This window comes from Anabrus simplex, chromosome 5, assembly GCF_040414725.1.
Source record: "Anabrus simplex isolate iqAnaSimp1 chromosome 5, ASM4041472v1, whole genome shotgun sequence".
NCBI lineage: Eukaryota > Metazoa > Arthropoda > Insecta > Orthoptera > Tettigoniidae > Anabrus > Anabrus simplex.
In genome coordinates this window covers 275455058-275481073 of record NC_090269.1, presented here as the reverse complement: position 1 = coordinate 275481073, position 26016 = coordinate 275455058, and the positions used below count along the sequence as shown (strand labels likewise).

Genomic DNA, 26016 nt, shown 5'->3' with positions numbered 1-26016 from the left:
ACCAAGGTGTAAGCCCCTTGATTCAGAAACAATAAATATGGTAACGTATGAAATATGAACCAGCCAACTGGGACAGATGAAATGTGTATACAGTACCAATACTGTCATCGTATCTAGAAAAGAATGAAAAGTCAAGAATGGGCCTCTGCTTGAAAGTACTGGTAGATGTTCCAATTAAGATTATCATTTGCTTATAACAAACTGCATAGGTAGGCTACCAACCCAAGCTAGCAGATTACAGAATATCCATATTCCCCCTTCAGAGTTCATGCCTGTCATTTAAGTCATCAGCCAGGAAACTGGTTGGATCTTCAAATAGCACCACCAAAAGTTATGTGGTTATAGAGAAGTTGCCAAAACCAATGGCAACACAGTAACGATTTATACAAGGCATGATGAGAAGTAAGGTAGTTTGCCACTGCTTTCCACACAGAGTTCACACAGAATGAAAAATATACTGTGAAAAACACTTTTCCTAAATGAGCACTTTTGCTCTAATACAGGGCCTCTCAGGGTGCATGCACTGTGCACGGTGCAAAAGACGACTTGGCTTGGTTGACCAGAGTGCAGACCCCCCACTCCTTGATTTGGAGCAATAGCTCTTACTCTCTCTTTCCTTACGCCTCTTTCGCTCGCTCCGCCTGTCTCCCTCTGCCCCACTTGCGCCGTAGCGCTCCAAATCCGGGCTGAATTGAGCCGAGTATAGCCGAGTAGCCCAGAGACGAAGCGTTGATCCGAGCCATACCGAGCGACACCGATACACAGTGCATGGAGCCCTTGCGCCTCGCTCTTCACACGTGAGATTTTGGGCGTTTGAGAGGCCCTGCTCTAATAATACTGTAATTAGTTTCAAACTACAGCAATATTGTTAGCCATCTGAAGTAATTCTCTCACTCAAAAGGAACAATCATGCAAGATGGTTCACTTCAGATACAGAGCGAGTAGTTAATTACACATCTTTACAATATTTTCATAAAGTAATCACTATTAATACCACAAAACTGATGATGATGCTTGTTGTTTAAAGGGGCCTAACATCTAGGTCATCGGCCCCTAATGGTACGAAATGAGACTAAATGTAATGACAAATTAAAAGTCCAATATCCTCCACTGACCAGAATTCAAAACGTGAGAACGAAGAATGAATGGATAGATATGAATTTAAAACAATCAGTGGATCTGACCCGCGATGCCTCACATTCACAGAAACTAACGTAAAACAATAGTATTACCGGTATCGACCAAGGGACTGCTTCTACAGCATAATACTGAATCGATGATGCTTGTAGTCTAAAGGAGTCCAAAATCCAAATCATCGGCCCCTCATAATGGTACTTATCACTAGGAAAGTACAACCATGGTAATGCTTAAGGCCATATTCATTAGATGACATGATATTGATGATTTATTTACCACTTTTGTTGTCTGTCACACTGATACACACATATCTTATGGTGAATATATCTGTCATTCATGCAAAATTCTGTGAATTCTAATGATTATATGTTCCATGAATTACATTTAGTGTCTGAAGAATTATATTTTTTTTTTAATATATAGAGCTCATCCAGTCAGCGGTGAAGTTTCAAGGATGTGTTATGTCGAAGGGTGGGGGAGGTGGCTGGCACCTTTTCCGTGGAGGTGGAAATGTAATAGCTCAGTATATCTTTAACCACTTTCTTGGCTACAGCGAGTGCTAGTTATTTGACAGTCGCTCGTGCATCTGCAAGACACTTATTTCACTCCTTTGATGTGTGGATATTAACCATGATGTTAATGGTTGTACAGTACAGAGTATGTTACATGGCAGTGCTCCGTAAACATGCAAACTACATGTATGTGGGCGATATGGAACGAAGCCAAATTTTAAAAAAGATCGCTGGAAAGAAAATAATTCACAGCCAGGCAAAGGAACTTACCTCTCATCATCATTATTTTCCAACTACAGTTTCACAGGTGTGGTGTCTAAGCACTCACCATCTCTTCCTGTCTGTATACATCTTCTGTTCCAGAACATCTTCCAATTTGAGACCTCTCTCTTCCACATTTGATTTCACTGTGTCTATCCAGCGTTTCTTTGGCTTTCCCCTGGGTCTTTTTCCTTGGACAGTAATGTTGAAGTCGTTTCTGGCAGGTCTCTCACTCTTCATTCTCATAATGTGCCCATACCATTGAAATCTATGTTTCTATATTACATTGGTAACAGGGACCTACCTTCCTGTTTATTTCATTCCTGATTTTGTCCTTTCGAGTAGTTTGATTCATAGTTCTAATGAATCATTTCTGTTGCCTGAATTCCACTGTAGTCATTATTTAGCAGAGTACATGCCTCCAAATCATATGTGGAAATTGGTATGAAGTAGGTGTGGCAAGGGGTTGTTTTTGCTTTTTGTGATATTTTGCAGTCCCAGAGTAGATTTCTGACTTGATTGTAAAAGTTTGATGCTTTCTGTGTCCAGCTGAGTATTTCCCACTTGATAGTGTTGTCTTTGGAGACTGTGCTTCCCAGGTACTTGAAGTGAGAAACTGATTCTAGTTTTGCTCCTTCCAAAAAGAGGTTTAACTTTGTTCCTTTCCTGTTGATGGTCATTTATACAGTCTTTATTTTGCTTATCTTCATTTCAAATTTAATGAACATATTGTTCCACTCAGTCAGCTTTTCTGTACTTCAGCTTCTGTTTCTCCCCATGAGAGCAAATCATCAGCAAATACCAGGGCATTTGGTCTGCTGTCCATTTTCTTGATAGACTTTATGATCTTGTCCATTACTATTATGAACAGGAGTAGTAATAGGACACTTCCTTGGTGGACACCTCTCTTTGTCTCAAACCATTTTGATCTTGCATTGTCTACCTTAACACAGCTTTAGCAATTCTGGTATAGCATCTTCACTTTGTCAGTCAGGTACTTTGACACCTTGAGGTCTTCTAGGCATTCCCAGATCTTGTTCTGAGGGACACTGTCAGAGGCCTTTTCAATCTCCAAAAATGTAATCAGAAGATTCTTTCTATGTTTCCAGTACTTTTCTGTATGCATTCTTACGGCAAAAATGAGATCCATAGTACTTCGATCTTTTTTGAATCCGTGTTATTCTTCCTCAAGCAAAAGTTCTTCTATATAATTTTATGAAAAGGGAATCAGAAGAAGGGCAAATATTATTCCACAAAGTGCTAGAAAGAGTAGCTGAGGCAACATGAATATTGTACAGCACTGTTCAAAAATCTTAAAAGAATACAGAGACCGGACAATTGTTATCATCACCACACAAGAGGCATCATCCAAGGACAAAACATAAAACAGAAATAAAGTACTTCAACAACGGAACAGTTCGATGAAGTCAATGAATTCCGTTTAGTGCAAGGTGAATGACCAATGTTAAGAACTTTATTACCAGTGCTAAAGGAGAACATTGATTTCAAAGGTGGAAAATCATCCCTTAACAAAGTGATTCATGACTGATGCATGGTTATTAATGTACACAGATTACCACTGCTTCTTTTTTATTTTTTAAATTCTGAGTGGAACTTAGTGTATTTAGGTGAAAGAAGTTGTGTGATAACATGAACATTTTGATAGAGAAATCTGACATCAGAGAAAAGAGACTAATCTATCTGACAGCAATAAAGCAGCACTGAAAAGACAAACAATAGTACATAATGACAAACAATACATATACGTAGTACTCTTAACATAAAAAACTGCACTCATAGTCCAATAATTCAAATGCTGGTTTACATACTTGAGGGGTGCATATGCCATCATCGTGCATGCCGGGAGTGAACAAGGTTTTGTCAAGAATGGACTGTTAACTTTTAAATCTGGAAAGAAGAATGGTGACTACCATGATGCTATGAATTATGCAAACTGTGAAAGAAGGTTAAAAGTACTGATGATCCCCAAACTCCTGCCTAAGTCTGCAGTAGTCATTGACAATGCATAGTACCACAATAAACAACTGAACCCAGCTCCAACTTTTTCAGCAAAAGAGTGTGATATGATTTCCTGGCTTACAGAAAATAATGTACTGGATGACAAAAAGGATGCTCAAACCAGAACTCTTATCATACTTAGGAAAAGCAGCAATAAAATGTACAACATTGATGCCCTAGTTGCAGAGCATGGCCACAGTACATTAAGACTTCCCCCATATCATACTGATCTAAATCGAATCGAGATGATTCGGGCGGTTATTAAGGATAACATACCTTTATGTAACACTACTTTCTTTTTTTTTTTGCTACTTGCTTTACGTCGCACCGACACAGATAGGTCTTATGGCGACGATGGGATGGGAAAGGCCTAGGAGTTGGAAGGAACCGGCCGTGGCCTTAATTAAGGTACAGCCCCAGCATTTGCCTGGTGTGAAAATGGGAAAACACGGAAAACCATTTTCAGGGCTGCCGACAGTGGGGCTCGAACCCACGATCTCCCGGATGCAAGCTCGCAGCCGCGCGCCTCTACGCGCACGGCCAACTCGCCCGGTAACACTACTTTCAAACCAGACACTGCACTAAGTCACTCTCTGGAACCAAGTACAGATGATCTCACAGATATGATAATGATTAATGTTGGTAATAACAGCAGCATTGCTAGCAGTGACGGAGATGTTGGCAATGATACAATAACAGTGAAAGGAAAATGAGTGGTATGGAGCCTTTTAAACAGTAAGTAAATGATACAATTAAGTAAACATATGCATCATTTATTATCAGGGCTCAAAAAAAAAAAAAAAATTTCTTTCGACCTAGGTGCACTTCTGAAAATCAAGTGCCACAATAACTCAAATACAGTGTGGTGCCTTATACTTTGGCCTTAAGTTATAGTTACAGGTATAAAAAGTACAAACTTAACTTGGTATAATGTTATCACTCATAGATTTCAGCAAAAGAAGGCAATATACGAGAAGTTTTACAAAGCAACAGTGTGTGTTTCATGTGCTTTATCTCCATGAACATATGATAATTCGAGCACTGAAATACCAATTTTTCACTGTATTGGATGGATCAAAATTTTCTAATGATGGGCCATTCATGTTAATAAAAATTAGATTATTAAACCTGCCCGACCTCATTGATGACCACAAATACCCAGGTCCATATTTCAATGCTATGTTCACTCTTCAGAAATTTTTCCTCCAGGTATTTTGCTCCATCATGTACCAAAGCTCCTTTGTCAGCTCGAAGAGATGAACTGGTACTACTATTCTACCCTTGTAATTGCACACTCGTAGCTCATCGGAATTAAACATATTTGTCATTCAAGGTAAATCTGAAATTTTGAAATTTATCTGGTATTGAATTTAATATTAATAGTTTGTTTTTAATCTGTCCAGATCTACTGGCAGGTAAAAATTGGGAATACCATGTCAGAAGAACCTAGTCATCATGGCAAACTAGTGCCCAGGACTTTTCGAGCCCTGATTATTATCTCTGCAATGTTAGGTATTTCAGGGCTATATTGCCCTAAGTCCAAGGGTAGGGTTACAAACTGCAGTGTCCACTTCCCCAGCTAGACCTTGAAGCCTCATTACTCGCAGAACGACCTTTACAGTAATTAAATACATAAAGGAAACCAACCATCAGTAAATTTTATCAGTTGCTTTATACAGAAGCTAACAAAAAGTTACAGTGGGACATGCACTGTTCTCAGTGAAACAATAGAAAAAAATAATATGGAGCAAGAAAACAGTATAAGAGACAGACACTTACTGTAAATATCAGTAATAAAACATAGAATAATACTGTGTAATAAAGAAAAATACTTAAATAAATATAAAAAATAAATGGAAAGCAAACTATTATTAAACCCCTTGACTAATCGTACGTGAAAATAATGACATATTCAAAAATACATTTTCCAAGTGGTAAAAGAACATATGCCCCCACTGTAGCACCACACAAAAGCATTCACAATGACAACATAAACATAGAGACTAGCTGGACCTGTTATAAAGATTAAGGTTCTTCAGAACTATCAATTTAACTTGCCTTAAAGGTAGTAAAATGTGAGCCTCAGCACCTTCTTTCTGCTCACCTGCAAAGTTAGTGAAATGTCACTAATGATAGTTTACCTCTGATATCCAGAATTTGTACAGTGATATAGGTCAAGATATTGAATTGCACCACAGTTGCAAACAGCATTCTGAGTATAACCCCATCTTATGAGCAGTTCTAAGCATTCCATTTCTTCTCCTACTAAAGTTTCTTTCACACAGGCCAAGATTGTGAAGTATGTGCTGGAGTTCCTTCTGTTGGCCGATTCTAGTCTGATAGTGTGGACTGTTGCTGCCATTACTGATTCAACAACAACAACAACAACAACAACAACAACAACAACAACAACAACAATAACAACAACAACAACAACAACGACAACCCTTTTTGTTGTTGTTACCCTTATCAATATTGTTCTTGTCCCTGCTGAGGTTCATTTTGTGGAAATTAATCTAATCAATATTGCCACATTTGACATATCTAATCATCCTTTACAACAGGTAAATTTCATTACAGTGTTCACCTACAAGTGAAACATAATCATCTTGCTATTCATAAATCACCAAAACTACGATGCTATCTTGCTTCATATAATGATTTAATGGATGATGGAAAAGGTTACTGAGTTAAGATTGGAATGGAAGTGTCAGTGAAAACTACACAACCGTGAAAATATCTTCACATTAATTCTAGTGTGCTTATAAAATTTTGTAATAGAGGATGGTATTCAAGTCTGCATCATAAGAGATTTTTTTTAAAAATACACGAGGCCAAAATATTCCAAGAAATTTAAGGCAGAGTATTGAAATTGGTGTTGTATGCTTCTCGTCCTAATTTCTTCATTACTTAGCATATTCCTCTTACATTTACATTCATATTACAAAAGAATACAGTATTCCAAATGCTGATTGAAACTACCAACTTATCTTTTAAAGCAGAGAAGGTCATTTTTTAAAATTTTTGTTGCATAAGTTAAAGGATTTTATATCCTTCATGCTCAGTGAAAATGGGGATATTTATTTGTTACAAAGGTACACACATTATTGCATTCATCCTCAATTCATATCATTCGGCCAGGACAACAGGAACACTGTAATTATAAATATTCAGACAATCTTACCCAACCTGGTATCTATAGGTATGCAGCATGCAATTTGCATCATGTCCAGAAATACGTAACATGTTATAAAAAATAATCATACTATTAGCACAATGTTTTCTGTTCAAACCATACTAAAATTTAACTACATAGCTGTTACACACATTTTTCCATACTTTCTTGTTTGTGTTTTCTTCAAATACTGTTCTAACATGAGAGAAACTAACTTGAAGCATTTCTCACCTCCACAAATAATGACATTTTTTAATACTCTCCCATACTAAATTATTTACGATGGTTGGTTACCCGTTTACACATTACTTGGAAATGTGCTAGTACAAACTAGTATAATATATCAAAACAGTCCCACAAAAATATTGTTTTCTCTTAAAAACAAACAAAACACAACTATAATTTCCCTCCAACAGACTTATAAGACTAGAATGAGATTTCCGTTATTACTAGACCAGGACAAAACAACTTCCACTAGTAAATAAAAACATTGATAACACTCTTGGCTGGCAAAGATCGGGATTTAAAAGAAGTCTTTTTCCAGAAACAAACTGTGTGGTGTTGGTAACAACAAATATTTTCTTCACCTAGAAGAAGAAGAAAATGAAAATTAGTGCACATATTCAAGTACTAATTACAAATAATACTGTCAATAACTTCACTTAATAGAAATACCCCAAGTGACAAAAAAAAAAAAAGGTGACTGCAAAAATTGAATTGGAAATAAACAACACCAACATACAGAGACAGCTGCCATTCAGGGCAGTTTTATGAGGTGAGAAACATTTCTGAAACATATAAGAGACAAGACATGTGGATAAGAGGTCACAAATGTCCAGTGTCTTGGGAAGGTGTGGTATCCAATTGATGTGCCCATGCTGCACAGGGACGAAACACTGGTAATTTTTGATGATTGAGTTTCCAGAATTTCATTTTAGATATCTCAATTGGAAGCCATATTTTTGGTCATGCTAGCCTGGGAAGGCATATATAGCAAGTGGAGATGCAATTCTCCCCTAGTACGTCGGCACTACATTGTGCTTATCACATGTATAGCATGCAGTGGTGTCGCTACCGGCGTACTAACCAGCCAGTATCTTGGGAAGAAGCGGTATCCAACTGATGAGCCCATGCCGCACTGGGGCGAAAACTGGCAATTTTTGACAATTGAGTTTCCTGAATTTTATTTTAGCTATCTCAATCAGAAACTATATTTTTGGTCACACTAGCCCAGGAGGGCATATATAGCAAGTGGAGATGCAATTCTCCCTTAATATGTCGGCACTGCATTGTGCTTATCATATGCATAGCTTGCAGTGGTGTCGCTACCGGCGAGCTAACCGGCCAGTGTCTTGGGAAGGTGCGGTATTCAACTGATGAGCCCACACCGCACTGGGGTGAAACACTGGTGATTTTTGATGATTGATTTTCCTGAATTTTATTTTAGCTATCTCAATTGGAAGCCATATTATTGGTTATATATATTGCACCCCCCGTCTGGCCTGGATGCATGCACCGATTCGGTTGGGAAGGGAGTAATAAAGCTGTGGTATCCTCTCCTGAGGCAAGTTGGCACACAACTGTTGTAACTGGTCCTTGATATCCTGGATACTGGTGCTGGGACAGAGTTGACATTTGAAGTGGTCCCACACATGTTCTGTCATAGACAGATCTGGGAATCATGCTGGCTACAGTAGTACCAAAACATCCCCAGCCAGTTCATGGAGACATGTGCCATGTGTAAACAAGCATTGTCCTGTTGAAACATGGCACCTTGATACTGTTGCATAACACGTAACCCATGAGGATGGAGGATGTCCGTGACATACCATTGTGCTGTGACCTGAAGTCATACCCGATGACTCCCACACCATGAGTAACACCGCTGTGCCTCTCCAAAACATTGGAAGAATGGGACCTCTCCCCAGGTTGCTGCCATACTTGCAGACAATAGTCATCCAGGGTACTGCAGAACCGCGATTCATCGCTGAACACAATCAATACCATTCATCAGCAATCCATGCTTCCAGGTCATGGCACCACTCCAAAAGCAGCTGTTTGTGTTGTGGTGCTAACAGCAGCCTATGCATGAGAAGGTAATTCCCTAGTCCGGCTGCAGTTAGTCTCCGAAAAATGGTGCAGGATGACACAGAATGTCGCAGGGAGTCCACTGCTTGTTCTCGGATGGCAGGCGCAGATGTGAAGGGGTTATGGTGTGCTTGGTGCATAATACGGCGATCAAACCATGTGGTGGTAAACCGTGGCCGACCGGAACCATGAAGACAAGTATGCCTGCCCTCACACTCCCATGCAGTCCAACATCGGGCCTCTGTCGTATCTGAATGCCCTACAATCTGGATATTGCACGATTTGACCAGCTGGCCAAATGGGGACCCACAATGAGGCATCTTTCAAACTCTGTCGGGTGCTGATAACACTGTCTCACACAAGGATGCGGCATCTCCGTGTCCTTCAGAGTGATCACTCAAAATCTGACTCTGCTCACACCCCCTTATATACCTTACCATGCCCGGTAACAACACTAATGCCTTCTGGTGGCCGTTCTACCACTCGCAGAGAACTGCAACTCTAATCATCAATCATTCACTACTGATCTGCATTTGGGGCAGTCACCCAGGTGGCAGATTTCCTATCTGTTGTTTTCCTAGCCTTTTCTTAAATAATTGAAAAGAAGTGGAAATTTAATGAATATTGAATTTTCGCGACCGCATTGTAATCGAAACCGACTTTCAACCTATTAGGTCGTGTTCCGTATGTTTAGTACGTGCTGAAGAGATGTTAAGTACAGAACAAAAATGCCCAACCGGACACCAGTGGGATCTGATCCCACAACCTAAACTTAAACACACTCTACAGTGTGATGGTAGTAGTACCAGACCTGTAGCTAGGATCCTTTCCAACAGAACAAAGATCTCCCTTGGTAAGTTATTCCAATCCCTAACTCCCCCTCCTACAAATTAATATTTGCCTCAATTTTTTCTCCTGAGTTCCAGCTTTATATTGTGATCTTTCCTACTTTTAAACACACCACTCAAACTTATTCGTCTACTGATGTCATTCCACACCATCTCTCCACCGACAGCTCGGAACATACCACTTACCTGTGATAAATATAATTTTTGATCTGTATTGATATTTGACTGAAATAATAACAATAAGTTATTTCATTAAATTGACCACCTAATCAATACAATAAGTCTTGTTTTTGTTGAATTACATTGACATGTTAGATAAATGGTACATGTTTTGCCTTACATATAGGCATCATCAGCCATGGGTATAACCTTGAAATAAAATCAAGCACCTGATTTACAGATAAATAAAATAAAACTAATTTATAAAAAGCCTTGAAGAGGCTTGAAAGAAAATTAACATATGGTAAAAGATAAGTACAATGTTGGTTTGAAATACTATGCTATGAGTGAGAAGCTTACATTTGGTGAAAGTATTTGCAATAGTGTCATTGGAAGACTACTATTATAAGTAAAATGAATAAAGCAACAGTTTGTTATAGACAGGTGGTAAAATTGCTATAAAGTGATGTGGACCGACTAGCGGTTAGAACAAGATAATAATAAGAATGACAATCAAAATCGTATTTTTAAAAACATAATGTTGAATAAAATAATGTTGAAAGATGATCAAGTGACCTGTAATTATTTGTTTATATAAGATAAAAATCACAAGTCAATATCATATGGTGATGTTGTGGTTCACTTTGATGAAGAAGTACAAGGTTGTTGTTGAAGGTTACTATACAATGTTGATATTGGACCTCTATAGACCATCTCATTTCATACGATGCTATAACGTTGTTAAGACATGTAGGTTTGTTGACATGCTGGTCGAAAAGGCAATGTGACAGTTGAATGTAGCTAACGTGTTGAATGTTGGATCAAAAGTAGAATCTGTAAACGGAAACCAGAAGCATGGTGTTAATTATATGCAAAAAAATCGTAATAAATTTTAGATGGAAATCGTGTACACTTACCATTTGACGATGGTGAGGGTAACTTGTTATGTTATGAGCTAAAAGTTGTTGACGACTGTCAAGCTCTTACTACGTGTGTTGAATTTACGTCTTGTAAAGACTGTGAAACTTAGGGGACGTTCAACATTACGTTTAATTCTGAAATATGCAATACTTTCCAAGTGCTGCACTGGGACTTTATTTTGATTCTTATCCTCATTAAAGACTGTGACAATTCAGAATACGCATGTCGCGTTCCCAGAAAGCCTAGAACTTTCCAATAGTTTGAGTGAATCCATAATTTATAAAGTCAGACTTTTTCTTTCAAATATCATTTTCTTCACCGATTGACGGAACAAGACAGTTTCCAAGTGCTATAATCCTCTAGAACATTCCAATTTACAGTAAGCTTGCATTACGAACTTGCATTTCTACCGGTACAAAGTCAAAATCATCTTGTTCTTCGAGTGATTATTCCAGAATGTTTTGATTTGATATCTAGAGTGCAGTAACCATAATTAAAAGGTCATATCTGTTCAGACAGTGCCATGAATGTGTGGAGTGCCGTGCAGAAAACTCAAGTGTGAATTACGTCTCAAATCGAACCCAGGAACGTGTGCCAATCTTCGAGACATTCCAGAACGTCGAGACATTCCAGAACCTCGAGACATTCCAGAACTCCTCATCCGAGCAGGTGTGGTCCCGGCCCAGGCGATGTCAAGCGCCATCCCAGGACTCGGAGGTACCAACCAGCCACGACACTTCCATGCTGCTGTACGAAGGTGATATGAACTTGCTTTTGATGATCAATAAACTTAATTTATCAAAAGAATCTCTAAAATTGATAACTATACCCCTCTCTGTACCAACTTCAATGATAAAGCCACTCCCTAGGATAAGATCCATGCTCGTTAATTTAATATCAAGCGCCTTAAAGATATGAACACTTTTTACGAGTACAGAGAGGAGGTAATATACGTGGCGCCCACCTTTTGGGCTCGATTTCATTGGAGTGTTCACGTAAGAGTTGGAATGCGTGACACCCAAGTTTCAAGGGCTCGATTCTGTTGTAGCTTAACATAAAGACTTACATACAGCCCAAGCTGTTCAAAGAAGCTCTATTGAAACGTTTTTGGAATTCAGAGACGCAACATTTAATTAAATTACAGTTATATGCTAAAAAGTATAATACTTCTATAAACACATCCCGTTACTCAGATTATTTCATCGGGCAACTTAAGAAGATGCAATGTTTGGACCCACCATTGCCTGAACAAGAGTTGATCCAAGCGATCACGCTACAATTCCCAGCCCAAGTCCAGGAGATTCTGGTAGCTGCTAATATACAATCTCTAGAACAAATGGATGGGATACTTCGTAGATTAGACACAGCCCATGCTCAATCTTTACCTAAAGGGAGTAAGACTAAAGAAATTACTACCAGTCCTGTCGCTATTGTGACACAGGGACGTCCTGACCCGGAAATACCAAAGGAACTACCTGCTCGACAAAACACACCTACCCGATATCGAAGGTATAAGGGACGGCCGGACCAAGGGAAAACGCCGTACCAAAATAGATCAACGTGGAAGAAGCCAACAGAGGCCCAACAATTAGAGGATAGGGTTTCTTATCAAGATGAATTGAACAGACGATGGCGAGATACTCAAGAGTACTTGAAAGAACAGCGGAAAGGTGAGGATCAAGGAGGAGCCGCTTCATTAGAGTATTAGGAATCCGCTGGTAGGAGAAACGAAACGCCCGCCCCGGACCCTAACACAACGGGTGCAAAAAAAACCCTCCAATGTTCTCTTAGAAAGATTGCCTGAAAACGGAAGGAGGGAAGAGCCGCTCTGCGTAACTCAAGTACATTATTGGCACGTAGAGGACTCGGAACTACTCCATGAAAACATGACACCGTCTAGGCCAAGAATCCAACCTAGCCTGCTAGTGATCACCATCAGGGTTGGCAACATTAAAGTTATGTCGTTGGTAGATTCAGGAGCACAAGCCTCCCTCATTTCAGCTAGACTATTAGAAGCCATAAAGGAAAGACATGAGGTACTTGTGATGCCTATTTCCCAACTTAGGATCAAAGGGATTGTTCCAGATAAGTGCATTAAATGTAAATTACAGACATTTATGGAATTCGTCGTGGGACATGTTCAATTTGAGCACGTCTATCTAGTAATCTCTCAGATGAAATTTAATGTTATCCTTGGATTGGATTTTCTCATCAAATATGGAGGATTGATTGATTATATGGCAAAAGTCATTACATTCTATAACGTTGACCCTGTAGAATTACAGCTGATCAAAGGAGACGATGGTCGGAAACAAGGGATAGATACCCCACAAGAAGAATTCGATAGTGGAAATAGCGATGCTGCGCCAGTCAGAGATGAAGAGGGTGATCCCGATGAAGTGGGACCCGTCGAAGATGTGCCCCTGATAGATGAGATGTACGACGACGGTCCAGACTATGTCAGCTCCATAATCAGTGTGATTGAAGATCCAGTGGCCAACAAAGACGTTGCAGATTCAGTCAAGGAAATCTTCGAGACTTATCCAGAAGTGTTCAATGACAAACCCGGAGAGATCCGAGATTTTAAATATCATCTGGATGTCAAGGATATTTCCACATACAAGAAACGTCCCTATCCTATAGTAGGAAGATGCAGAGCATAAGCAAGTGCGCAAATCACACAAATGGAACCACCGAAGGCATATATAATGCCTCCAGCTTAAAAACATACTTCGAGAAGGAAGCATAAAGAAAATCCTTATCAAATTTTCTTTACCCTGAGAGGAGGGGACATGTACCGGGAACGCCGCTACGAGAGAAGTCCGAAGTATGTACGTTGAACTTCGCGCGAGGTGGAAGGTAGGCAGCCCGCCGAACGCAGTGACGTACCCAGCGAGTGATGTGGCCGCCGTAAGCCAGCTATACGCGACCATATATGGTAATGTTCCAGCTTACCCTCAAAAGTACATTTTGCGCTACTTTATCGCTATTTCGACGCTGCCATCTTAAAAACCATTACAATGGACGTAATCTGTCAGGATTTCAAGAAAATCCACCGAGTATTACAGGAGTTATAAGGGTAGATAATACCCGGGTTCTAGACACTTCCACGCGAACGGGTATAAAAGGAGGACCACCCCACCTACGAATTCAGTATCTGTCACTCCGCCGTCTCTGTGACACGGGTGACAGAAGGAGTATTATGTGTGTCGAACTTCTAGTTGACAGTCTTCGAAATCCAAGTATTGAAACTTCGGTATTTTCTCTAAGTGTGGTGTCGGGACTTTATCATATTCTTGAAGTGCCTGATTGGGACTTTGTTATTTTCTGCGAGCATCGTGTTGGAACTTCGTCATATTGACACATTGGAACTTTGTTATTTTTCGTGTGCCGTGATTGGACTTTGATATTTTCTTAAAGTGCCATACAGGAACTTCGTAATTTTTCTGAAGCGTCTCATTGGAACTTAGTTATTTTCGCCAAGTGTCGCGGTAAGACTTTATTATTTTCTTAAGGTGACATACTGGAACATTGTCATCGGAACTTTATTTTCTTCAAGTGTCGTGTTGGGACTTTAATATTTTGACACATTGGAACTTTGTTATTTCCACATATTGGAACTTTGTTATTTTTTTGAAGTGCTACATAGGGACTTAGTTATTCGACGACGGTTGAAAGGACTTTGAATTTTCACGAGTGTTGTGTACCACATGGAACTTATGTTTCGAACTTATTCAAACTTGTATTTTGTGAATCAATTTCTGGAACATGGAAATTGAAATGTGTTGTGCCTGTCACTGCACAACATAAATAAATCGTTCAGTACAAGCACAGATAAAAACATTCTACTTACAGGCCTATTCCTTATACCAGAGTATGCAATACGGAAAATACCAGTAGTTTCAAACTCTGAGTTCATAATTGTTGTTGTCGTCATCCGCGATGTCGTTTCGTTTTGACACAACTGATAGCGTGCACGAAATGGGTGGGGCGGAAGGGGACATAAAAAGATCTGGACCTATAACCAGGTTTTGATATCCCGAGGTACTGAATCTCATTACATTCATTAAGATCCTCTACCCAGACACGTAATTTCTTTGCATAAAAAGGTATTAAACGTTGTTTAAAGGTGGGAGATTTATTTAGTGGTGGGTGATTTAATTTAATTAATTCCATATGTATGTCCACTCTTAAGGGCACTACCGACAGCTTTAAGGCGTTTCAGAAGTAAATAATAATTTAAGCGTAGGAAGAACGCGGTACCCCATCCCACGTTTGACCACACCCGGTGGTACTTAACTCGGAGTTGTACCCATGAATGTGACAATTCATCGGAATTAGCAGGAATGAAAATATAACATAAAATATGGGTGTATTACTTTAGGGTATTTATTATCATTATGTATGAAACGGAACATTATTTAAAGTATTTCAATAATTATAGTACGAAGAGAAGCAAAGTATAGAGCCGGTCCCGTTCAACAGCTAAGCAGCCGTCAAGCGCGGGGAGAAGGGAAACGTGCGGTGGCAAACAAGGAGGGGCGGAGGTGTGTAGGAGAGGAGGTGCAGAGGTGCGTCTCCAGGCACGCAGTGTGCCGGCTTAGCATCATTGGCCAGCAGGTATTCATAGCTAATCGCGCGGAATTTGAAATGTCGCAACTTTTAGGCCCCTTAGTTAACGCCCTAATGAATGTTGGCACCCAAAATTGATGCCGACATCTTTTTACGTGCATCTCAATGTGTTTTCCAAGTTTCATCGTGATCGGTGACTTAACCATTGCCGATGTTCCCTTGTGAGTGATTTCTGACGAAAGAGTTAATAAAATTTTGCAAACTCTGGGCTGGGAGTAAGGAGATGAGCTGCTCGATTGAACAGTATGTTTTCAGCTGTCAGTAGAGAGGTTCCACATTACTATATGAATAAGCTTAACCCTCTTAGTGCCACGCCTATTTACAGTGGGTATGCTAAGAATGCCACCCGTTTTACGACCAAATTGCAAGGCTGAACAAGATGAAACATAATTCTCCTAATTCTAAATCCAGATAATTGATTACTGTCCTAAATTGCTCAGAAAGTTTGACTGTGTTGACTGTATCGATATTGATAGCAAATAATACCAACTAAGGTCACACTTGGGGAAAAGAATGTTTTTTTCTGGGAAATTAGCACGAAGCAGATTATATTTTTCAAGTTCAGACCTACAAAAGTTACCTCAAATACGTAGGTACTCACCTAAGAAAGATGTGTTAGGATGTCTTATGATGTGTACTTGCTTCTAGTCCGATGTAAAAGAAACCTGGGATATTCTGCCTAGTATTTATTGAAATTATTTTAACACTATCTACAAGAAAATCATGAAGTGTATTTACACTTTTTCAGTCACTACCACTTTTAACACTTGTGGACCCCCAAGCATAATGTGTGGAGCCCCTGTTCGTGCTTTACACACTGTAAATGGGATCTCTTTACTGGTCCACCATCTTTCTCACTACACACGGCACATCGTTTTGGGTTACGTCCCGGACGTTATTCCAGTAACGCTCCGGGAGGACTTCGATGTGTTGAATGTTGTGCTGGAGATAAGAGGTTCTTTTCTGACATCCACTCATTTTCGAGTTCAAGAATAATGGAAGATGTAAATTTTAACCTAGTCATTTTCTTGGTAAAAGAGATTTCCTTATAGATAATATATGCATTCAACACCATTTTCGCAAAAATTGAAAAGACAACCCTCTTCCAAAACTTGAGTGTCCGGCACTCATCTAGGTAAGTGTATAGCATCATATCCGAACCATCAACACCCCTCATAAATTCGTTGTATTGGTGTATAATTGTTGGTTTCATTACCTCCTTAGTAGGTCTGTTCTTTCTTGGTTTGGTGGTAGTTTTGCTTTCAGCAATGGAATGCGTAGACAAGAGCAAAACTGGATGTTTTTTTAGGTTTTTTCTCCCGGTAGCCAGCTAGCACAGGACCTCGTCCTTTCTAAAGTACCTAGCCTCACCAATAGCAAATTTACCTTTCAGGTCTGAAGGGATATCTTTCCTGTTTCACTGGAGAGTACCTGTGAAGTATGTGCTCTTAGAAAACAAATGCTGGGCCAGACTAATCATAGTAAAGAAATTGTCAGTTACCACATGATAGCCCTCCATTTCGTATTGCCTATCGCCAGTAATTTAGTCACAACAAGAAATGCTAGTCGATGTTTCTGTATAATTTTCCTATCGACATCGCTCTTTGCTTCGCGGTAACAGAAGAAACCCAAACAATAATGTGATATTGAGTCGCACAACTTCCAGAATTTTATCCTCCATTTGTGATGTTTTTTGTTTGGAAGATACGGCAACAAAGAGGAATGACATTATGTTCCAACAAGTGACTCGTCTATGCTAAGGTGTTGATGGAGAGTGTAATGGTGTCTGAACAAATTGTTGGTGTGATCCACAAGAGGACTGAAGCAAGCACATGGGCCATTCTCATGGCCTGGTGGAATCAACAAATTATTATTCACTAGGTGGAAGAATTTCAATAATAGCTGGAATCTGTTCCTTGAGAACATCTTTGAAAACCATGGGATGACTTGAGAATCAGTGTTCCAGTATGAAGATATTGTCGGTCTGCGTGTAATCCTCGTCTCTAACAACACAGCGATAAAACCTTTCATTTTCTTTAGAGTAACAGGCTGCCACTGCTTTACACAGCGATTCGGCTTCAATTGTTATGCTGACCTCAAGAATTGAGTAGCATATCTATTAGTTTCTGTCACCATCAGCTGCCACAGAGCCTGAGTAAAGAAGAAATTAAAATACGAAATAGGTTGCAAGGCGGTACATGCTTTGGGCCTGGATTTTCCAAAGCAAGGTGATAACGAGTATCACTTCCTACGAAAACCTCCCGAAACACAGATCACCGTCATCATCATCATCAATTAAAAATAGGAGAGGATTTCCACCAATCAATACTTATTTATTGTATATATTAAACTACAGGACCGGTTTCGACCTCATATTCAAGGTCATCTTCAGCTGAACCATACATACATATTATATAATGAAGCTTTGATTAAGATTGTGGTGTTGAAGGAATGCCATATGATGATGATGTACATTTAGTTACATACAAATGGGGCACGTCTTAGCGTGAACTGGCGTATATGTCATTCTGTACAATATTGCAACTGTATGTCTAAAATGTTGAAGGTCTTAAAACTAGCGTATAAAACACGTCTTATTCTAAACTAACTTATATATATGTACAAGATAAAACAATATATAAAAACACTTCATGCATATGAACATTCATTCTTGCTTGGTGGTCAATACATCGACTAACTTCCGTATTTAAGTCTTATTCACAGTTGTACACTTCAGCTGCTATTCTTAGAGTTTGTAAAATTGCATGGATAAAAGTTTTGTCTTCCTGTGCGTATGTGAGATAAAACACTTTCAATTTTAAAAAGGTGCCAAATGTATGGATGAAATTCAAGTAAAATATGTTCAGCTCTGCTGTGTGTGTTGCCCTTTTATTAGAACCAATTCATGTTGTCTTTTTGGCGTCCGTAAATATGGATGATATTGGTTTCAAAGTAGTGGCTCCTTTCCCATTTGTAGCTGTGCAATGATGTTATGTTTATCTGTGGAAGATAAGATTGAGTTATAAGTGATATTGTGTGGAGGAATGTCTAAGGGTTATGTGTGTGAATTGGAATATGTACTTACTGTTGTTGGTGTAGCTGAGTTGTGTTTGACATGCGAGCTTGTAATGTACTACTTCGTGTTCTTCTTGGGCTTATACTAGCTGCTGTGAGGGGAAGGGAAGGAGGGGTAGGGAGAGTTGTTGTTGTGGGGGTAGGGATGGAGCTGGGTGTGTTGTTTGGTGTTTTTCTGTTGCTTGTTGCGTTCTGTTTATCGATTAACTTAAGGTAAGGGTTTTTTAGGGCGGGGATAACTGTATTGAAGATGATGTTAGTTTTTTCTGTGATTTCATTTATGTTGTAATTTGGATTGGTGTACTGGTCTAGAGTGATGTAAAATTCTTCTGTTATGTTGAGCAGAGGGCCTTTGGGGTTTATGTTTAGGATTTGCATATCGTTATCGATGTTTGTGAAACTGTGTTTATAGTCTGCGACAAGTTGTCCTATTGAGGAAAAATGATTGTGTTTCACTGCGTTTATGTGTTCGTTATATCGGGTTAGGAAGTTTCTACCGGTACGTCCGATATAGCTGGTCTCGCAGTTATTACATTTGATACGGTATACCCCTGAGTGGTTGTATTTGTTGTTGCTGTTGATTGTCCTGACATTGTGTATGATGTTGGTACTATTGTGTGTAGTTCTGAATGCTATTCTTAGGTTATGTTTTTAAAAAATGTTAGTTATGGGGTATATGTGTACATTATTGAAAGTGAATAGTGCATAGTCTTTCTTGGGTTCGTTTACTTTTGTTAGTTTGGTTTTGGGTTGGGATTTTATTTTGTGAATGATTTTGTTAACCATGTCTTTCTTGAATCCATTGTTTTTAGCTATGTCATGAATTAATTGTAATTCTTTGTTTAGATCTTCTTTTGTTAACGGTATATTGAATGCTCTGTGTATCATGCTATAGTAGGCTGCTCTTTTGTGTATGTTGGGGTGAACGGAATCCATTTTAATTGTATTTGAGGTATGCGTGGGTTTTCTGTATATTCTGTAAGAAAGGTGGTCATCATGTCTAGTTGTCGTTATGTCCAGGTAGTTCAGTTTGTGATTGTTTTCGGATTCCATGGTAAATTTTATATGGGAATCTATTGTATTGAGTTTATCTAATATATCAGTTTCATTTGTGGATCTATTGTCGAGGATGATAAAGATATCATCAACAAATCTACACCAAAAAAATATATGGTCTATTTTGTTGATGAATGTGTGCTCTAAATAGTCTATGTAAATTTCGGCAATTATACCAGAAGCGGGAGATCCCATTGGTAAACCCTGTTGCTGATAGATAGTATCATGGAATTTAAAGTAGTTGTTACTAATGGCAAAATTAAGTAATTTAATGAACTCTTCTATTTCCAAAGTGCTTAGATTGCTATGACTTTTTAGGTTAGATTCAATGATTTCTATTGTTCGTTTTGTGGGAATGTTTGGGTACATGTTTATTATGTCAAATGATGCGAGTTTGTGATATGGTTCAATCTTTAATCCTTTTGTCCTATTACAAAATTCTACTGAGTTCCGTACTGTTTTATTAGCTAAGAATACGTAGTGCTTTTTGAGAAATCGTTGAATAAATTGCGAAAGTTTATAGGTTGGGCTTGCTCTGTAGTTAATAATAGGTCTCATTGGAATATGTTCTTTGTGTATTTTGGGATAAGCTTTAGCAGTAGGTATTTGAGGATTCATTGCTATAAGTTTAGAGGATTCTACTTCTGTTAAAAGAAAGTGTGTATTTTTTAATAAGGTTTTGAGGTTCCTTTGTATGTTATTGGTCGGGTCTTTACGTTTGATGAGGAAAGTGTTATCTTGAAAACATTCTTTGGTTTTCAATATGTATTGGTCTTTGTTGATAATAACTATGGTATTGCCCTTATCGGCTTTCGTTATTAGTAGATTATTCTGTTTTATCTTATCTTTGAGTTTGTTTATGTGTACTTTATTGGTTGATTTATTATTTTGGGAGTTACTGTGAATTTTGTCAATATATTGTGGGAGCCTTTTTTTAATATCATATCTGACTTCGTCTCGTAGCTCATGTGGGATTTTCTGTATGGCGTTTTCTATTTCGGTGATAGTAGTTGTAATGTTCTGGAAAGTTGATGTGTTACCCCAATTGTGTTTGGGTCCCTTGCTCAAGATAACAGTTTCTATTTCGTTAAAAGACGTATTTGTGAGATTTTTTACGGGTGGGTGGAATTTGTGTTCAGTGATTTCATTGGGAAAGGTAGGAGAGTTCGTGTTCGGAGTTTCGGTTTTTGGGTTTGGTTTGGATGGTTGTTTAAGTGCTTCTAACTTCTTATTTAGTGTATTCTGTTTTTTGGTGGCTAAGTTCCTGATTTTTTCTGTCGTGATCTGCTGAAAATTGTCCCAATAGCTATGTGGTAACTCGTTAGATGCCTTTAAATGTATTCGGTATAGTTCGTTGTTAAGATGTTGTTTTTTACGGTATAAAAACTTTATTTCTTCTTTCAGCCAGATTATGTTTGTTCTTTTTTGCGTATTATGAGTTTGTTTGGTGTGCCTGTGTTTATTGTTATATTTTCTCAGGAATTTAGGTGTTAGGTCACTTTTTAGACATTCCTTCAGAAAAACAATGCTCTTAATCGCATTCGTTAGTTTGATCTTTAAGTTTCGAAATCTATATGCGTTCCATTTTGCCTGGTTGGCTACGATATCGTAATCTATAATCTTCATTTCCGTATTGACAATTGCACAATTTCAAACCCACTATCTCCCGAATACTGGATACTGGTCGCACTTAAGTGACTGCAGCTATCGAGCTCAGTATCCTCATTCTCAGGACCTTCATTTGCATCATCACAAAGTTCGGACTCCTCCAAGCTATCAGATATATTCGCAGCACTTACTTGCACGGTTCCCACCACAACCTCACTACTGAGTCATTATTCTCAGAATCACTCTCAGTAAAAGGTGAAGTGTTCAAATACTCCACTAACTCGTCATTGTTTGCGAACACATCACTGTCAGCATAATGACTTGCTGCCATTTTCACTGACTTCTCAGCAACACTTCATAAAACATAGGCTACACCAAGTTCGAGCACTCATGAAAACCGAACAAGCAAATGTAGTGACAACCTGCATGCAATAATGAAAATTCTGTGTCTATATTATCATATAACAATCAAATTTTCCACCCATCAACGAAGCAACACTCAGTGATTAGTGTTTATTAAGGCACTAGCGAGAAGAGCGCAACCGCGCTCCCAGCAATTTTAGCGGGAATCGGGAGGAGCATGATCACGCTCCTCGGCACTCTAAGGGTTAAATTGAATATTTAAAAGTAGGAAGGATCATAATATGAAGATGAAGTTGGAATAGAAGAGGACAAATTGGGGCAAATAATCATTGACAGGAAGAGGAATTAGTGATTGGAATAATTTATCAAAGGGTATATTTGACAGATTTCCAACTTCTTTGGAATTATTTAACACGTTGAGTGCCGAGCCGATTGTAGCACACTATTCCACTGGTGCCAGGCATGTTTTTGAATTGCATTCCGCTGGTGCCAAAGCAATTGTACACGTTGTAGCCTGTTTATATAATCTTGGGATATATTTATATGATGTACTAAGTAAATTTTATCTCACCATACCATGGTCATGTGTGACGCCATATGATGTCACATCAATTTTTAGGAAAGATAAAATATAGCGTGACGCCATACGGTGTCACAGAATTTTTTGACATGGAATGTGCAATACGAATTTCAAATACGGGATATTTATTTTCTAATTCAAATTAACGCAATACTTATGAAAACCTAGTAAAATGCAAAACAAGTACTTATATTACATTACATATTGTTGATAACAGTTTTCTGATAACTCTAGACATTGAAAATATGCGTCTCGGCACGCCCGAGTTCTTGTTACTCGTAATTTTTCAAACCTTATTGGCATCGTTGTTCAAACATCGTCCTTTGTACACTTGTTTCATGTGCTGTTTTCATATTTACGTTTTGCACATCTGATCGGCAAGTTAAGGGGAACGCGCTAACTATACGCTACCTGGCTGCTGGCGCAGCTCGATGCAGCCCGGTTGGTTCACATCCGCTGCTTCGCTCCTCCCTACCTCTCCGCCACAGCCCGATACTCCCGCGGCACTTCTAATTTTATGACTATTTATTTGTTCAATTTTGGCGTTTAAACTTGCGCTGGGTACATGCAGTTTTCACCTTAGCATTCTACTGTCTCCCACGAATATTCCTACCAAATTTCAACCGAATCCGAGTGTAACACATGTATGTGTTCCCTCGTAAGATTATTACCAATATTTTCCATTTTTTATATTTTTGCACAACTATATAAACTGAGTGATAATACGTACGTAAACGAGGAATAAACAATGCCTGGCACGCTTTCACCTGTGACAACGACCACAGGCCACTCAGTGGCTTCGGAAGAATACTGTGGCGCCATATGGTGGCATACAGTAAAAATACATAGCTGGAATAGACCCTGAAGTTCGCCCTTCACGTAGTACCAATTTTACGCGCATAGATGTCACAGCTGATTATCTACGGCGCATCGCCTGAAACTCAACTGTGCCGCCATACGGTGTCACGCCAACTCTGATTTCAAGAACGGTGTGCCGCCATATGGCGTCACACCATCTCAAATCTGAAGACCACTGTGACGCCATATGGCGGCACGTGGCACCCAACGTGTTAAGATTAGGTAATCAACTGATTTGCCACTTGGCATCAGACCTAAATGAAGATCAATGGTGATAGATTGATAGATTGAATGCCCAAACAATGCTGAAATCCAGAAAAACAGAGATGTTAAAAGCAGAAATGACAAAACTAGACATCAATAAACTGGGACTCTCAGAAATAAGATACAGAATTGAAGGAGAATTTGAAAATTCAGGATGATGCTTTATCCATTCTGGAAGTGTGTGGACCAAGAAGGTGCAGCTGTTGAACTGCATTGTAACAGTCCAATCGGTCATTAGTGCTGAGATTGTAAGTTCTTGCTTGAAGAAGGTGTCGTTGAGGTCAACTATTTTTTAATTTTTTTAAATTTTTTTTATTTTTTACCATCTGCTTTATATGACAAGTGTTATGGTGTTTTTTTTTGTTGTTGTTGAGAAATTTCCACTTTTACAATACTAATTAATTTATACCTTTCAGAATAACATCAATGAATCATGGTACATGTTTCGTCTTCGTTAAAAGACATATTCAGCCATCAAAATACAAAAATTGAGAACAAGGATATATTTAATTTAAAAAAACACTAAATGATACTCATGTGTCTAATCCTGTCTATGAATTCTAGTCAGAAACTGAAAAGCTTATGATCCCAGTAACACACATGCATACCTGGCAACATATGAAAAGGGCTATCAGTAAATCTCACGCATGATACAAAATCTAACAATTTTCAACATACCCCGGCTTGACAAAAATAATAATACTTCTGGGCTACAAAATACAATAATTCAATGGATGAAAACCATAACGGTATAAGTAGCATTTTGGTCATTCAGAGAAAAATGCATTTAATCACCTTCAACGCTCATATAAAGCATGCTATTTGTAGTTATACCACCCATCACTAGATCGCAGATATAACCGCTATCACTTGTATCTCTTTGCTGGTGAAAGGATACATCCTCCCGGAGTTACATCCTGCACTTAACTCATTTTTAAAAAAATGTCACTTATACCGTAATGGTTTTCAATCCATTCAATTCATGCTTTAAACAGAATACTTCAATGAAACCATATCTACTTACATCATAGGCCAATGATTTGTAGATGACATAACAATCAAGAAGAAATCCATGTTAAACAGCAGCAGGCATGGTGAATATTAGTTTGGAACATACATGACAGGACTTCCTTGATAAATTAAGCAGATATGCGATAATTGAAAAAGGCTTTACACAATAAAACTTGTTTAACATAACACAGGCAAGAAATAATATAATACACACCGCAAATCACACGCTAGTTCGACTTTGAAGTCATAGTTGTGACCTTTTTAGCTTCCTGCAAAAGGTCTTGAGAAAATGTTTTGTCATAAGAGGAAATAGAACTCCTGGTCTTCAAAATAGAAATAGACTCCAGAGATTCACTGGACATGCATGATCTGAACTCTGTTCTATTTTTCTTCACAAGGCTGAAACAATGTTCACATTCTACATTGCTATGAGGTATGGTGAGAATAGAGAGCATTACTCTAGAAATTCGGTAATACTTAAGAAGTCCATCGGCTCCACGAATTCTTGATATTTGTGCCCAACTGGAATCACTTGCAGCATCCTGATTTGCAGCCAAAGTGTCATCTACCTGAAGAGCTGTGAACTGCCTCTGAAGCTCATTCATCACCTCATCTGTAGTTTCATTCTCTTCCTTCCATAACATGATAGGGAACTTTTCCAAGAAAAAATGAATGGAAGAAAACTGTGCATCTGTGGAAACTTGTTGATGATGTAATCACAGGCAGTACAAAAGTAGTTTCTCACTGATGAAAAGAAAAAGGATTTATCTGTAGCCTATCCTGGAGATCGTTCACTATGTTCGAAGTCTGAATGCCAATAACTAACTCATCATCACTTAAATCATTTCTTCCACCATATGCTATATTAACATCACTCCCACATACTGTGCAAAAGGCAAATTTTTCTCCCTTTCTTGATTTTAGTGGACACGGAAAATCAACAGAATATGATCCTTTACATGTCTGGAAGTACTGTTTCTTATTGGATTTATTCATGATAATCTGCAATAGGAATGTAGCATATGAAAATGTCCGAGAACAAATGTCTCGATATATACTGAAAATCGAAATGAACCTGGATCACTGAACGTCACATAAAATTATAACATAAACACTCAAGGCAATCAAACACGTCAAAGCACACAAAGTCTTAAACCATTAAATGAACACAATGCCAACCTCGTGAACAAAGAATATGCACATGGTAAAAAACATACACACATGTGGAACGAATGTAATTCTTCTTCATTTTCTTCTTTATAATTTAATGGGCATCGCTAACAGCGGTATACCCAGTCACTGGAACGAATGTAATTAGTCCAACGAATACAGGAAACTGCGAAGCACGAAGTTATAACACAAAAACTCGAACACTTCATTAAAATATGTCATAACCTTAAAAGGCCAAAACTTCCAAGGAACGCCAACTTCATGAATAAAGTACGTCAA

General features: G+C 38.6%; 1 protein-coding gene across 9 annotated transcripts in view; it reads right to left on the bottom strand.

Annotated features, from left to right (window-relative positions):
• Positions 1–26016, bottom strand: part of PICK1 (protein interacting with PRKCA 1) — a 282950-nt gene that overhangs the window by 130088 nt on the left and 126846 nt on the right. For 2 of the 9 annotated variants that reach the window (XM_067147396.2, XM_067147389.2), the window contains one exon: positions 6348–7691. The exons of 4 other annotated variants lie outside the window; for them this stretch is intronic. The gene's annotated coding sequence lies outside the window, so the exon portion shown is untranslated. Of the gene's footprint in view, positions 1–3762; positions 3819–6347; positions 7692–10333; positions 11034–18200; positions 18753–26016 lie in introns of those variants that run through there. 3 more of the 9 variants (XM_067147391.2, XM_067147390.2, XM_067147393.2) reach the window with 3 other exon arrangements.